The following is a 12,614-nucleotide window of genomic DNA, read 5'->3' as shown; positions in this document are numbered from 1 at the left end:
TTCCAAAACAAAGCCAATCTGTCATGCAATATTTAGAGAGTTTAGAGGGAAGCAGACCTACACTAAAACTGACTGCTCTGGAAAAGAATAATACGAAATAATACAGAGATTGACAGAGCTTACCCCAGTTCTCAAACATTATATATATATTAAAAAGTTCACATAGAAATTTGCATACTAAAGGAAAGATGCAGGCAAAATAGCTTTTAAAATCATTGCAACTTACAATCAGGAAAACAGAAGTAGAGAGAGAAAGAACATGAAAAGCAGTAAGACAAATGTGTACATTTAATCAGACAGGATTGCACAGGACACAAAGAACGGGGCTAATTACTCTCAGCAGGTAGGAGCTAACCTTCAGACTTCATAAATAAGTAAGTCTGTGAACAATGTCTAAGTAGGAGGATGGAGACAGAAAAAGGATTATTTCAAGACACCCAGAAAAAACACATGAAGAATGAAATACTTCTCAGTTAAATCAATGTACGAATGGATTTAACAGTTTCTTCTTCTGTGCTTTTGACTTGTTTTCATACATTTGAGAAATTAGCTGGCTGCATTCTATCCATTTGTCCCTGATCATTATAATGTGCTTGAGCCATTAATAAATATACCTAGTTATCAGTATGTTGACAGCATTGTTTTAATACACACACACACACACACACACATCACTTTGAAAAAGAAAAGAACCAATCATCAAATATTTCATTGGTTCTTTTTAACCACATGTTTCAGCAGGAGATGGGGTATATTTATTTATTTACAAGATTTATAACCCACTTTGCAGTTGACATTCTCATACTATGAAACAAATACAGAAGTAAGAGAAATAGACTTGTCAAAATCCAGAAGAGCAGGCATCAATGATAAAACAAGAGCTAACTGTTTAAATAAGACATGGCCTGCTTGTGGTCTTTCAGATGTCGTTGGTTTGCAGCTCACAGTATGCCTTACCATTGGCTATGCTGCCGGGGCTGATGGGAGTTGCATTCCAGCAACATCTGCTAAGACACAAGTTGCCCATGGCAGGTTTAACGTGTGTCTAAGGTGGCAATCCTATACACATTTACCAGGGATTGAGTCTCAATGACTTCCATGGGACATATATCTGAGTGGACATGGGTACAACTATATTTTTTCTATAGCTGTCCAAAATGCCTACTTAAAGAGCTATATGCCTAGATCTGTCATAGTAAGGTGGGGCTCTGATTGCAAAGCCTAGAGGCCAGGACCTGAGTTTAGCCTAGAAACAAACTAGCAACCAGGAGAGCCCTTTAAAACAAATATGCTCCCCGAGAAGCATGCAATATTAACAGAAATAAATTTTACTGCCACATTCTGCTTTAATTGCAGCTTTCAAGGATACTGCCATGTAAAGTATATTATAGTAGCCAAACTGGGAGGTTACAGCATGTACCAGAATCATTTTTCTTAAGCATTTGATGAAGCAGGATGGTTCTCTAAAGGTGACCCAAATGATACAACCCAAACAGCATTTCTCTTAGCAAATGATGTTTCAACCATAAACATGGTTGCCCCAGTTCAGGGTGTTTGAGCACAAAGTCCTGCCTAAGTGGGTATCACCAGTCTCTTCAGTACCTGAAAAGAGTCACACATTGACTTGCCCTTGTGATCATGCAATTGTCATATAATTTCTCATTTCCATGTGGCTGTAGGGCAGAGAACCAGACTACAGGACTGTAGTAACCACCCTGTCAGTACAGCACGGACTAGGATAAGTACGCACCATAACGTCAGATCCAATCTCCTTTTGCTAGCAGAACAACAGAGGAAAGGGGATTCCCATCCCACCAATTCTGCTGAGGAAACAACATTGGATCCATCCCATTCCTTTCAGGCTTCAGCAGAGAAAGGAAACAGTACAGCTCTGTCAGCTGTTCTGAAACATTAGCTTCTTTTGGCTCTTCCTTTTCCTGAACTTTTGTAAGAACTTTTTAACATTAAGAATGAACATCTAACTCTCTTTACCTCTCCCTTCCTCACCATCCCACTTTGTTCTCCTGTCATGTTTTTTGTATTGTACAGCGCTTCGCTGAAGTATTTATTCCACCTTGACTTCTCTACATTTTGTTCTGTTACAGTTTATAACTGAAATGGGTTTTACTGGCAGTGTTATCACAAAGTATCCAACACTGTGAGGGTGCAAAATATTTTCATCGTGGCATAAAAGTTAGGTAAAGAAAAACAAACTGGCACTTCTTTGTTGCATAAGTGGACACACACTCTCACTCTCTCACACCACCTCTGCTGTGGCATATGCCTAAGCTCTGGTGCAACCCATTGCCTTCAGAAATACTTCAACAAGTAGTTGAAGGAAGCCACCTGTGTGCAATTCCAATACACATGATTGCAAATTAAATGCACCCTTTTCCTGGAAGACCCCAGTGTGTGTGTTGGAGAGCGTATCTAAACAAATAGCATCTGAAGACCAAGGAGCTATTCAATTTTGAGATAAAGTTGTACAGAGGTGCCAATCAGAGTTGCATTATGGATATCCCAACTGTAAACATTCTCCAGAGTGCTGTTTAATCCATTATTACAAAATGGAAAATGTGACACAGCCTAGAGAAGGTCAGTCCGCAAAACTTACTGACCAGGAAAAGAAGGCCACCAAAAGGACAATTGTAACTCTGAAGGAACTGTAGTAATCTGTAGCTAAGTTAGGAGAAACTATCCCTTGGACAGCTATCATTTGGCATCACTGACCACAACCCAGGTTTTATAAAAGAGGGGTATGAAGAAAGTCATTGCTAAAACAAATGCATATCAGGACCCATTAAAGTGCACAAAAACAAGTATATGGGAGACACAGCAAGCATGTAGGGAAAGGTCCCCTGGTCTAACACTGAACATTTTAGCTGTGCTGCAAAATGTAAGACAAAAGCAACCAAGTGCATTGGCCTGACAACATCATCCACACTGCGAAGCATGTTACTGGAAACATCATGTGGGGATGCTTTCCTTGGCAGGGACTGGGAAGCTGGTCAGGATGGATGGGAGTCAGATATAGGGGAATTCCAGATGAAAATCTGTTTTTCCGCAAGGGAACTGGGACAGAAGTTCTCTTACCAGCAGGACAATGGCCCTAAAACTCAGCCAAGACAGACAGGGATGGTTTAAAAGCAAGAACCCGAATGTCTTAAAATGGCCCAGGCCGCAATCTCATTAAGAATCTGTGGAAAGGCTTGAAACTGGCTGTGCACCAGTGGCCCCCATGCAACTGGACAGAGCTGGAGCTGTTTTGCCAAGAATGGGCAAATGTCGCAGGATCCGGATGCCTCAAGCTGCTAGATACTTAAAGACCTGACACTCTAAGTGCTTCTCCCCAGTACTGACTGGTGTGAACACTTATGCAGCCACCAAGTGCCTCTTCCTCTTAACCTTTGTACCACAATAAAATATTTTGCATCTTCATAGTATTGAGTGTACTGTGTACTTCAAGTGGTAAAAATGCCAATTAAATCCACTTCAATTCTGGGCTGTAACACAGCAAAATGTGACCAACCTGCCCCCCCCCCCATTAGTTTAATACTCTGCAAGACATTTAGAAGAGTCTGCCTTGTTTTTTATTGGTCTGTAACCTCCTCTAGGAACATTTTCAGCTGAATAGTCAGGCGAAATTATTTTAAATAAATAATAAATAAAACAGTCACCACAGGATTGTTTGGGTTGGATCCAGACTACATTAGGTATGCTTCAATTCCATTGAAATGTATGAGTCAAATTAGTCAGGACTGATTCAAGTCCCATTTTTCAATGGACTACAACAACTTTCCCCAATATGATGCCTTCCAGATAGTTTGGAATACAATTCCCAGCACTCTGGCCATTGTCTGTGCTAGTAGCAGCTGAAGGGAGTTTAAGTACAAAACATCTGGAGGACACCATGCTGGAGAGGACTGGAAAAAACATGATTAATTTAGCCTGGATCTACTCCTCTGCTGTACTATACCCTCCGGAGTATTAACATTTTAGTTGAACTCTGAAGACCTTCACCCAAGATTGCCTTTACAGGAGAGGTGAGGAATCTTGGAGGACCACTTTGGCCCTGGGCAAGCATGTTGAGTTGGGGTGAGGGACATGCTAGCAGTAGGCAAGGGTGCAACCCAAAGTGGGTAAAGCCAACCCACTGGTGGCATGTGGTTCCAGCGTGCTTGCCCAAACACAGACCCACACACATCTGGACATGGAAAGTGAAAGCAATCTCATGTGAAGTTTGCAGTGAGGTTCCCTTGCCTGCATTACAGCATCACCAAGTGTGCACAATGTTCTCCAAGAGTAATCCAAAAGAGATCAGAACTGCCTGCATGTTTTTGTAGGTAAATACATGGTAACTTAGCTGTGACATTGGGTGCTGGTGACCAGTAGTGTAGAAGAAATATGCTAAAAAGTGTGGGGCATTTGGGGTTGTCAGGGTTGTCTCAGGATAGAGGAGAACTTTGAAAATTTGAAAAATGCATTCCCATAATTTATGTCACTAAATAAAATGGATTTTAATATTTTGCCAACATGTTTACACTGTCTTTGTTGTAAGTAGTGTGAGATAAAAATGATACTTTGAAACATTATTTAGAAATAAATAATCTTTTAATGTTCTCATTGGAAACAAGTTCACAGAAGGAGCCTAATAGTTAGTACTGTATAATAGCACTGCATGGATATGATATGGATTTTTTGATTTCACAATCTTTATCTATCCATTTCAGTGGCACTTACTTCCACATAAATGCACTTAGCATTACAGTGCTTTTTTATACAAGGAAACAGGAACTTTCTAAATATCAGAAACACCTGTTTGCATTAGGGTTCTCAGGTTGTATCTTAGATGAAAACAAATGCATAACTTGCTACAGCTAAAGTAATACAATATTCAAGGGAAAAGTCAAACTAATCCATTATGTGGCTGATGTGATTTATGGTTCAATACCAAATTTTACCCAACAGCTGCTGTTAGTTAAATGTTAACCAAAAAGTGTGTGGGACATGGCCTTCTACAAGAATATCTTGTGAAGGCTAGATTGGTTGTTAAAGGTGAGAAAATGACCTTGTGTTGAACACCAAAAGTATTCCTAGTTTTGGCATATGTACAAGAACTATATGATGTTTAAGTGTGATGATATTTCATTTTTATGTAGTGAGGTCATATTATGCTTTCCAGTAAAGTAAGGGTTACAGCAGAGGATGAGGTGGCTAGATGGAGTCACTGAAGCAGTCGGTGTGAGCTTAGGTGGACTCCGGGGGATGGTGGAGGACAGGAGGGCCTGGAGGAATATTGTCCATGGGGTTGCAATGGGTCAGGCGCAACTTTGCGACTGACATAACATAACATAAAGTAAGGGTGTTGAGACTCAGGTCTGGGCCAAATCTGACCCTTGGTGGTTTCCCAGGTAGCCATGCTCCTTCTCCACATCACTAGGTGGTTTCTGCTTCCATTCCCTGACCTTGCATCAGATTGCTTGCTGGCTCCATTGTTTTTTCATATTTTTCCCCACTCGGTCTGGTTGGAAGGTCTCTCCTAAGGCTTGGTTACTGGCAGTAAAGAGTTCGAAGCTAAAGTACACTGGTAGTGTTGGATTTTACTTATATCCCCCATTTCCATGTCTCCCTTACTTAGACTTCTGGTCCACGCACCATGGGTGCATGGTCCCCAAGAGCTTTTCCAAAACTGAATTTCACCTCAGGCTGAAAGTGATTCAGCACCCCTGCCAAAATAACGACTGGGTTCAGGCTACACAATAACTCACATTCAAGGGTTCATTGTGGCCTGTTGTTTAACCATGGATTGTTTTTGAAGCTTGGGTTATTGTATTGCCTGAACCCAGCTTCACAAACAAGTCATGGTTGTTGTTGGATTGTGAACTAAGGATAGTTCACCATGATCTGTTAGCTTATAATTACCCATAGTTCTTGACTGTGCATTACCATGTTGTCTGAACCCAGTCAAAATGCCATCTCAAATGACTTAAGCATAAGCCTGCCTATACTGACTCACAGGAAATTTCACATCAACTCCATGAGCAAATATATTTAGGATTGTAGCCACAATATTCACAAATGGTCCCAAAACAGAGGTGGATGATGGAGTGGAAAATCCAAAGTACTGTGAAAGATACTATGTAAGTATTTTGTACTTGAGTACAGAGCACATGCATATTGCAGCTGGATTGATGGATTGATATAAAATATTTATATTTTGCTTTTCCTCACAATAATCTCAAAACAGCATACAATATTTAAATAACTCATATATACAAATTTGAACAAACTATATAATTTCTGCACAGCAAATAGTAAAACCAGCAGCAAAAAACATACAAGAATTAAAAGTGAGGCCCAAGAAGATGAAATAGCCTTCAAACAGTATCTAAATGACACTACAACAGGGAGCCACCCTCTTAGGAATGTTATAAAAATGTGGTGCCCCTCCAAAGAAAAGTACTACAATGCATATGCTAATGTACAATATACTGGTTAGGTGTACAAGATATAGTCCAGGAAGATCTTGCTAGAAATTCAAGCTCAGCTATGAACATGGTACAGGGTGACTTAGGTAAACTGCTAACTTTTAATCTCAGCTCCCATGCAGCAGAATTAGTCTACATTATGTGGTTGATGTAATGCATCTTAAGGATCAGTTTACACTGGAATCATTCTTAATTATTTCAGCGTGAAACTGTTGTGGCCATGTCAACATCATACAGTAGAATCAAATGGTAACATCCCAGCAGAAAAAACCATTCTGCAGTCCTCAGAACACCTATCCCACTGTTATCTCACTGAAGCCAGTAGAACTTTCTCAGAGCAATTGTGTCTAATCCTTTCAGCATTTCCTTAATTTACAATACTTGTCTAAAGTCCAGGTCCATTCATACATAGGTAGGTTTACTCAGATTTATTTCAGTGAAATCAACAGGGCTTACTTCCTGGTCATAGAATCGTAGAATGGTAGAGCTGGAAGGAGCCAGAAGGCCATAGGGTGCACCTCCCTGCTGGGTGCAAAACACCAAGTTAAGCCATCCCTCTCAGATGACTGTCCAGTTGCATCTTGAATAACTCTAGTGTGGGAGAACCCACAACCTTGCTAGGTAATTGCTTCCACTGTCATACTGTTCTAACACTCAGGCATTTTTTTTCCTGATATCTAGCCAGAAACTTGAGCCCATTATTTCATGTCTTGCAGTCTGGGATAACTGAGAAGAGATCCTGTTCTTCCTCTTTGTGACAGCCTTTCAATTAGAGTACTATCATATCTCCACTCAGTCTTCCCTTCTTGAGGCTAAACATGCCCAGTTTTTTCAATGTCTCCTCACAGGGCTTTGTTTTCTGGATCATCCTTGTTTCCCTCTTCTGAACTCTTTCCAGATTGTCTGCATCTATCTTAAAGTGTGGTGCCCAGAAATGGACATAGTACTCCAGATGAGACCTAACCAGTGCTGAGTAAAGGGTAACTAGTACTTCATGTGATTTTGAATTTATATTTCTATAAATGAAGCCTAAAATAGCATTTGTCCTTTTTGTAGCCATATCACATTGATGACTCATATTCAGCCTGTGAGCTAAAATTCCAAGATCCTTCTCACTTCCAGTATTGTTGAGCCAAGTATTCCCTCCCCTTGTAACCAAATTGCAGTTGGTTTCGTTTTCCTAGGTGCAGAACTTGCCATTTCTCTGTACTGAATTTCATTCTGTTGGTTTCAGCCAAGCACTCCAACCCATCAAGATCACCTTGAATCTTACTTCTGCTTTTCAGTGTATTAGCAGTTCCACCCACTTTTGTATCATTTGCAGTTCTGATAATTGTTCCCTACACTTCCTAATATGCGTCATTAATGAAAATGTTGAAGAGCACTCGACTCAGGATGAACCCTGCAGGACTGAACCTCTCCCTAGTTTGAGAAGGTGCCTTTGAGGAGCAGTCTTTGAGTCTGATTCTGTAGCCAGCTGTCCACCCGACAGTTATTCCATCTAGCCCACTTTTAACTAGTTTGCTAATTAGGCTATCATTGGGGCACTTTGTCAAAAGCTTTGCTGAAGTCAGGATAGATTATGCCTGCAACATTCCCACAGTCCATCAGGGAGGTTACCCAATAACAAAAATGAAATCTGATTCATCTGGCAGGATTTATTCTTGAGAAATGTTGGCTTCTTGTAAACATTGCACTGTTTTCAAGGTGCTTGCAGACTGACTGATTTATAATCTGCTCCAGAATTTTCCCAGAGATTGATGTCAGGCCGACAGGTCTGCAGTTCCCATGTTCATCTCTCTCCCCCTGCCCCACCGACTTTCTTGAAGATAACTCAACATTTGGCCTTTGCCAGTCATATGGCACTTCTCCTGTCCGCCATGATTTCTCAAAGAGAAAAGACAGTTGTTCTGAGAGTTCTTCTGCCAGCTCTTTTATGACTCTAGGATGGAATGTATTGAGCTCTGGAGATTCAAACCCAAATCTAAACTCATTGAACCCAAATAGATGATATCCTTGACTATTTCGTATCAAATGGTCAGTGTGTATAGAACTGCAGCCTTGATCAAGTGGCCTTGCCTTCACAGTGATATGCAGTGAGAGCATTCCAGAAGAAGTGTTTTGAAGATCAGTCTTGACTAGCATTACATATGAAAAAGTATACTCTATCATAGAAACAAGACTGCTTGGTTTTCCACTAAATGAAAAGCAGAGTAAAATCCCACCACAACACAAAAGAGTGCATATCAAATATTGCTATGCCAATAATTTAAAATTCTGTTCCCCTTCCTGAACAATGCCATGATTTCAATTAATCTCTTACTAGAATTGGCCACCAACTGGTTTTGACTAGTCTAGTCAGTTTGGTGGTTGCAGACAGACTCCTTCTTGCCAGAATGGTCCACTTAGTTTAAGTTGGGGCTGGGATTTAATAGAATATTTGAAAAGAAATAAAGTAAAACATTATTAGATGTCTTGACTTCCTATGCATAGAAGGGCAAAGATAAGAAATACAGCTGACATGGAAGAGTTTCATCTAACCCCAGCCAGCCTGGTCATAGAATGTTTTCTCCAGGAAGGCTCACCTATGTCTACACTGTGATCTTTTTGATGCCAGGCCTTTTTATTTTCCCTACTTGTTGTTTCTTCCATTTAAAAAAAATGTTAGGAAGCAACTGATAGAAATTTGATGACTCCATCTGGAAGTCATCCAACTCCCGGAATGGCTGGCTGTAGCATGCTGGGAATTGTGGAGCTTTTGTCCACAAGTATACATAGAATTGCACCCTTGATGTGCTTTTCGATCTCTGTAGTGCAGTGGGATTTGACTTTGTGGTTTTATTCTGTTTTAAACTTTTCCAGTTTCTATGTTTCATTATCCTTTTGTATTTTATGTCATCAGCTTTGTTTTGTGAACCAGCCAAAGGGCTTCTGCTTTGACCATGAAATTAAGCCCTGCCCCTTTTCTGGTGGAATGAGGAAGGGGGGTTCCCACAAAGTCAGACTGAACAGCCTGGAATTATATATGCCACTCCCAATGAATGCTGCTTTTTCATCCACATGTCCTTATTGGCCCTGAAAATGCATAGGGGGGAATGCCACTCCAAAAGCACCCACATCAGCTGCACTTAAGACTCACAGTTTTGGATACTCCATAACTTCCATATGCCCGTAAGGTGACCAAACTTTTCTACCTTTGCACAGGTGCCTGGATTAAGAGATAGGGAGACATGACTGAGAAGCATTTCTCCCTAGCTGCCACCTGCCTTAACCAGGAAAAGAGGAAGCAATCCCAACTTCAGCACCATATCCTTTATATGCAAATTTCTCCACTTCCAACATCAGGAAGGAGTATGAAAGGCACCTTCCATCAGCAGGGTCTTTTGGATCCTGTGAAGCTTTTCTACTATGCTCATATTCAGCACAAATGCAAGTTCCTTTCAAATGATATTCAGGGACAACTTTCCCAAACATTCTATGCATTTTAATTTCCACGTGAAATCAAAGAATCGGGTATTGACAGATAAATACTCCCATCAGGGTGTGTCAAAGGTGTGTTTGCTTTTACTTTTGGGAGATGAGTTTCTGTTAGAAGGTTATTAAAGGGAATACCACACTTTTAGAAAATAAATCATCAGGTCTGTGCCTAACTTCTCAAAAACCAAGCTTTCCTTCCCTAGTCATGCCTATGTAGAAACATCTAAATCCTTTGTACTCAGATATTGCTAGGTGTTGGTAGTTACTTTTACCAGATAGCAAAAACATTAATTGAAAGAAATGGTCAGTGTATAATATGCCATCATATATACCATTAGACATATATATCATTAGACATACATACAACAAGAAAGGAGGCTCAGAAAAACCAAATCATCCATAAATTTACCATTTTATTGACAGCATGTCTTTTAACCCTAACAGCAATGGAAGAAACCCAATAAATGAAACATTTACTGCATAACTTGCCTTATTTTCAAGTAGTGTGTGATTCCTTTCTAGCTGTCTCTAGAAGATGTTTTTAGCCTAATTTGCTCCCTAGAAATTTCACTCACTAGAGTTCTACATCTATGACGTTTCATTGCCTGAAGCCAAGTCTGAATAAGAACTTTCTTAAGATATACTTATCCTAATGCTAGTCTACAAGCACTAGGCTGCTTTAGTTTGATGTATTTGTACTACACTGATATATCGTTTGCATGCTTTCTGACATTAGTTTTCACAGGACAGCTCTAAGAGTTCTATATATGTATTTTATTTAGCTATATATTTTTGAAATTATGTGCCACATTGCCTGCCAGTAAAAATGCTGCCTGAAGCACTGCACAAGCACAACAAAACATTTAAAAATGACAAAACAGAAAAATCTAAAAACATACCTATTGAAAATCCAGAAAGAGCCAAGACAGGAACATTATAACAAAGCCAGGTAAAATTCCCTACAGACAAAAACAAGAAGGGCCACTTTCATCAGCAGGTAAGGAATACTTAAAATACATAACGCAAATGGGAAACCAGTAAAGGTGAGGTGTTCCTCAGCTGGCAAAGGATTGTGGTTCATGTAAAACGGAAATGGATACCTCCCATGTCTTCCCTGCAGCAGTATTAGAGGGCAAGAAAAATAGGCCCATGTGCATAATGTTTAGCTCAGCCCTATAGCTGAATGAGGCCTTTATATGTGTAAGTGACAGAAATTCCCCTCTGATAAATGTTGGATGGAGTGAAGTAAACATTAGTGTCAAATAATTGAGTGTGAGTGCTGTTAAATGTTTCCATGGATCTGAAGTATGATTATCTTCCACTTGGTTGTATTCTATAAGTTCCAAAAATAGGACACTGGCCAACCTAACATATAATAAAAAGGCACTAAATTAAAAATACATATGTAATTCACATATTCATGAACTGATGTTGCAACAGTAGCATTCATCTATAAGAGAGAGAGAAAGATATGGCCAAAGAATATAAATAATGGAATTAATGCCCACACTTTAATATAAATACCTAATTAAAATATATTCTTTCTCTGAGATCCCAATCCAGTGAAGTTAACTCACAATTAACAGTGCAATTCTAAGCCTGTCATCTTAAAACAAGGTCAAGTGGGACTTACTGGCTTGTATGAACTTATGGACGCATGTAATCAGGACGAAACCTCATTGAGTTTAATGGGACTCACTCCCTAAGTGAGTGTAGAATTACAATCTCAGTCCCATTGAAACTAATGGAACATGTTAATCATTACCACTGTCTCATCTCATTGTTTTCAGTGGAACTCAGGCATGCCTATCTTTAACCAGGTAGAGGCCAAAATGTTTAATGTATGACAAGTCTGATTGTCATGAAAGGGCACCATTCTACAGATTGACACCTGCTAAATGGAGGTCAAAGCCCTTATTCTCTTGTAAGTCCTGCCAGCAAAAGTCAGGCAGGACTGGAGCAGAAGCAAAGGTTTTCACAGTCTTTCTATCCTCTTTTTGCATATTTAACTCTGTCTTCAGCCTTAGAAGAATAAATCTCCAGTATCCCATGGTCCTTCACACATGTCTGGGGGCCATAGGATAGCAATCAAAGCAGTGTGTTAATTTAAATTAATATATTATGCTATTCCTTCCTAATTTATCCACATGCCCCTTAAATGTAAAATACATTCTGTGTGTTGCTAGTCAGTGGGTTGAACACTCATGAGCACCATTCAGCTAAAATTTGTGATGTACAGAATGGTGCCGAAGCAACTGAGCAGCATCTTGCTTTCATGAAGCAGGCTGTCACCAGTAGGCTCAGAGACATCATTCTCTTTGCAGCTGGGAAATGAGGCTCTTGAATACCAAAAAAGAAGTGGCAAGGCAGACATTTTTTGGCTTCTGCTGTTGTCTCAGGCACATTCAGTATGTCTGCAGCCTGAGGGCATAAGTAAGCAAAGGAGATGGAATGGACAGGCCTTCCTGTAGTAATTTTAAGTGTCAATCTGCTATCTAAGTAATATGTACAGTAAGAACATCTAGAGTATTCCCAAAGAGATCAATATCAAGAGCACCTTTGAGAATTACTATTATTTTACATTCACATCATGGGAGAATATAGGGGCCTGAACAGGAAGACGGCCCTGTGCAGCAGGGATGGGATCCA

At 40.0% G+C, this 12,614-nt stretch overlaps 1 protein-coding gene across 1 annotated transcript in view; it reads right to left on the bottom strand.

The window, feature by feature from the left end:
• The window catches only part of TCF7L2 (transcription factor 7 like 2), a 253,422-nt gene extending 242,249 nt beyond the window's left edge, over positions 1-11,173 (bottom strand). Inside the window, exon 1 of the mRNA XM_044439037.1 lies at positions 10,865-11,173. The gene's annotated coding sequence lies outside the window, so the exon portion shown is untranslated. The remainder of the gene's footprint in view (positions 1-10,864) is intronic.
• Between the last annotated feature and the right edge of the window lie 1,441 nt (positions 11,174-12,614).

This window comes from Varanus komodoensis, unplaced genomic scaffold (assembly GCF_004798865.1).
Source record: "Varanus komodoensis strain SLA01 unplaced genomic scaffold, ASM479886v1 scaffold1, whole genome shotgun sequence".
Taxonomy (NCBI): Eukaryota; Metazoa; Chordata; class Lepidosauria; order Squamata; family Varanidae; genus Varanus; species Varanus komodoensis.
This window is presented reverse-complemented; position numbering and strand designations above follow the sequence as displayed.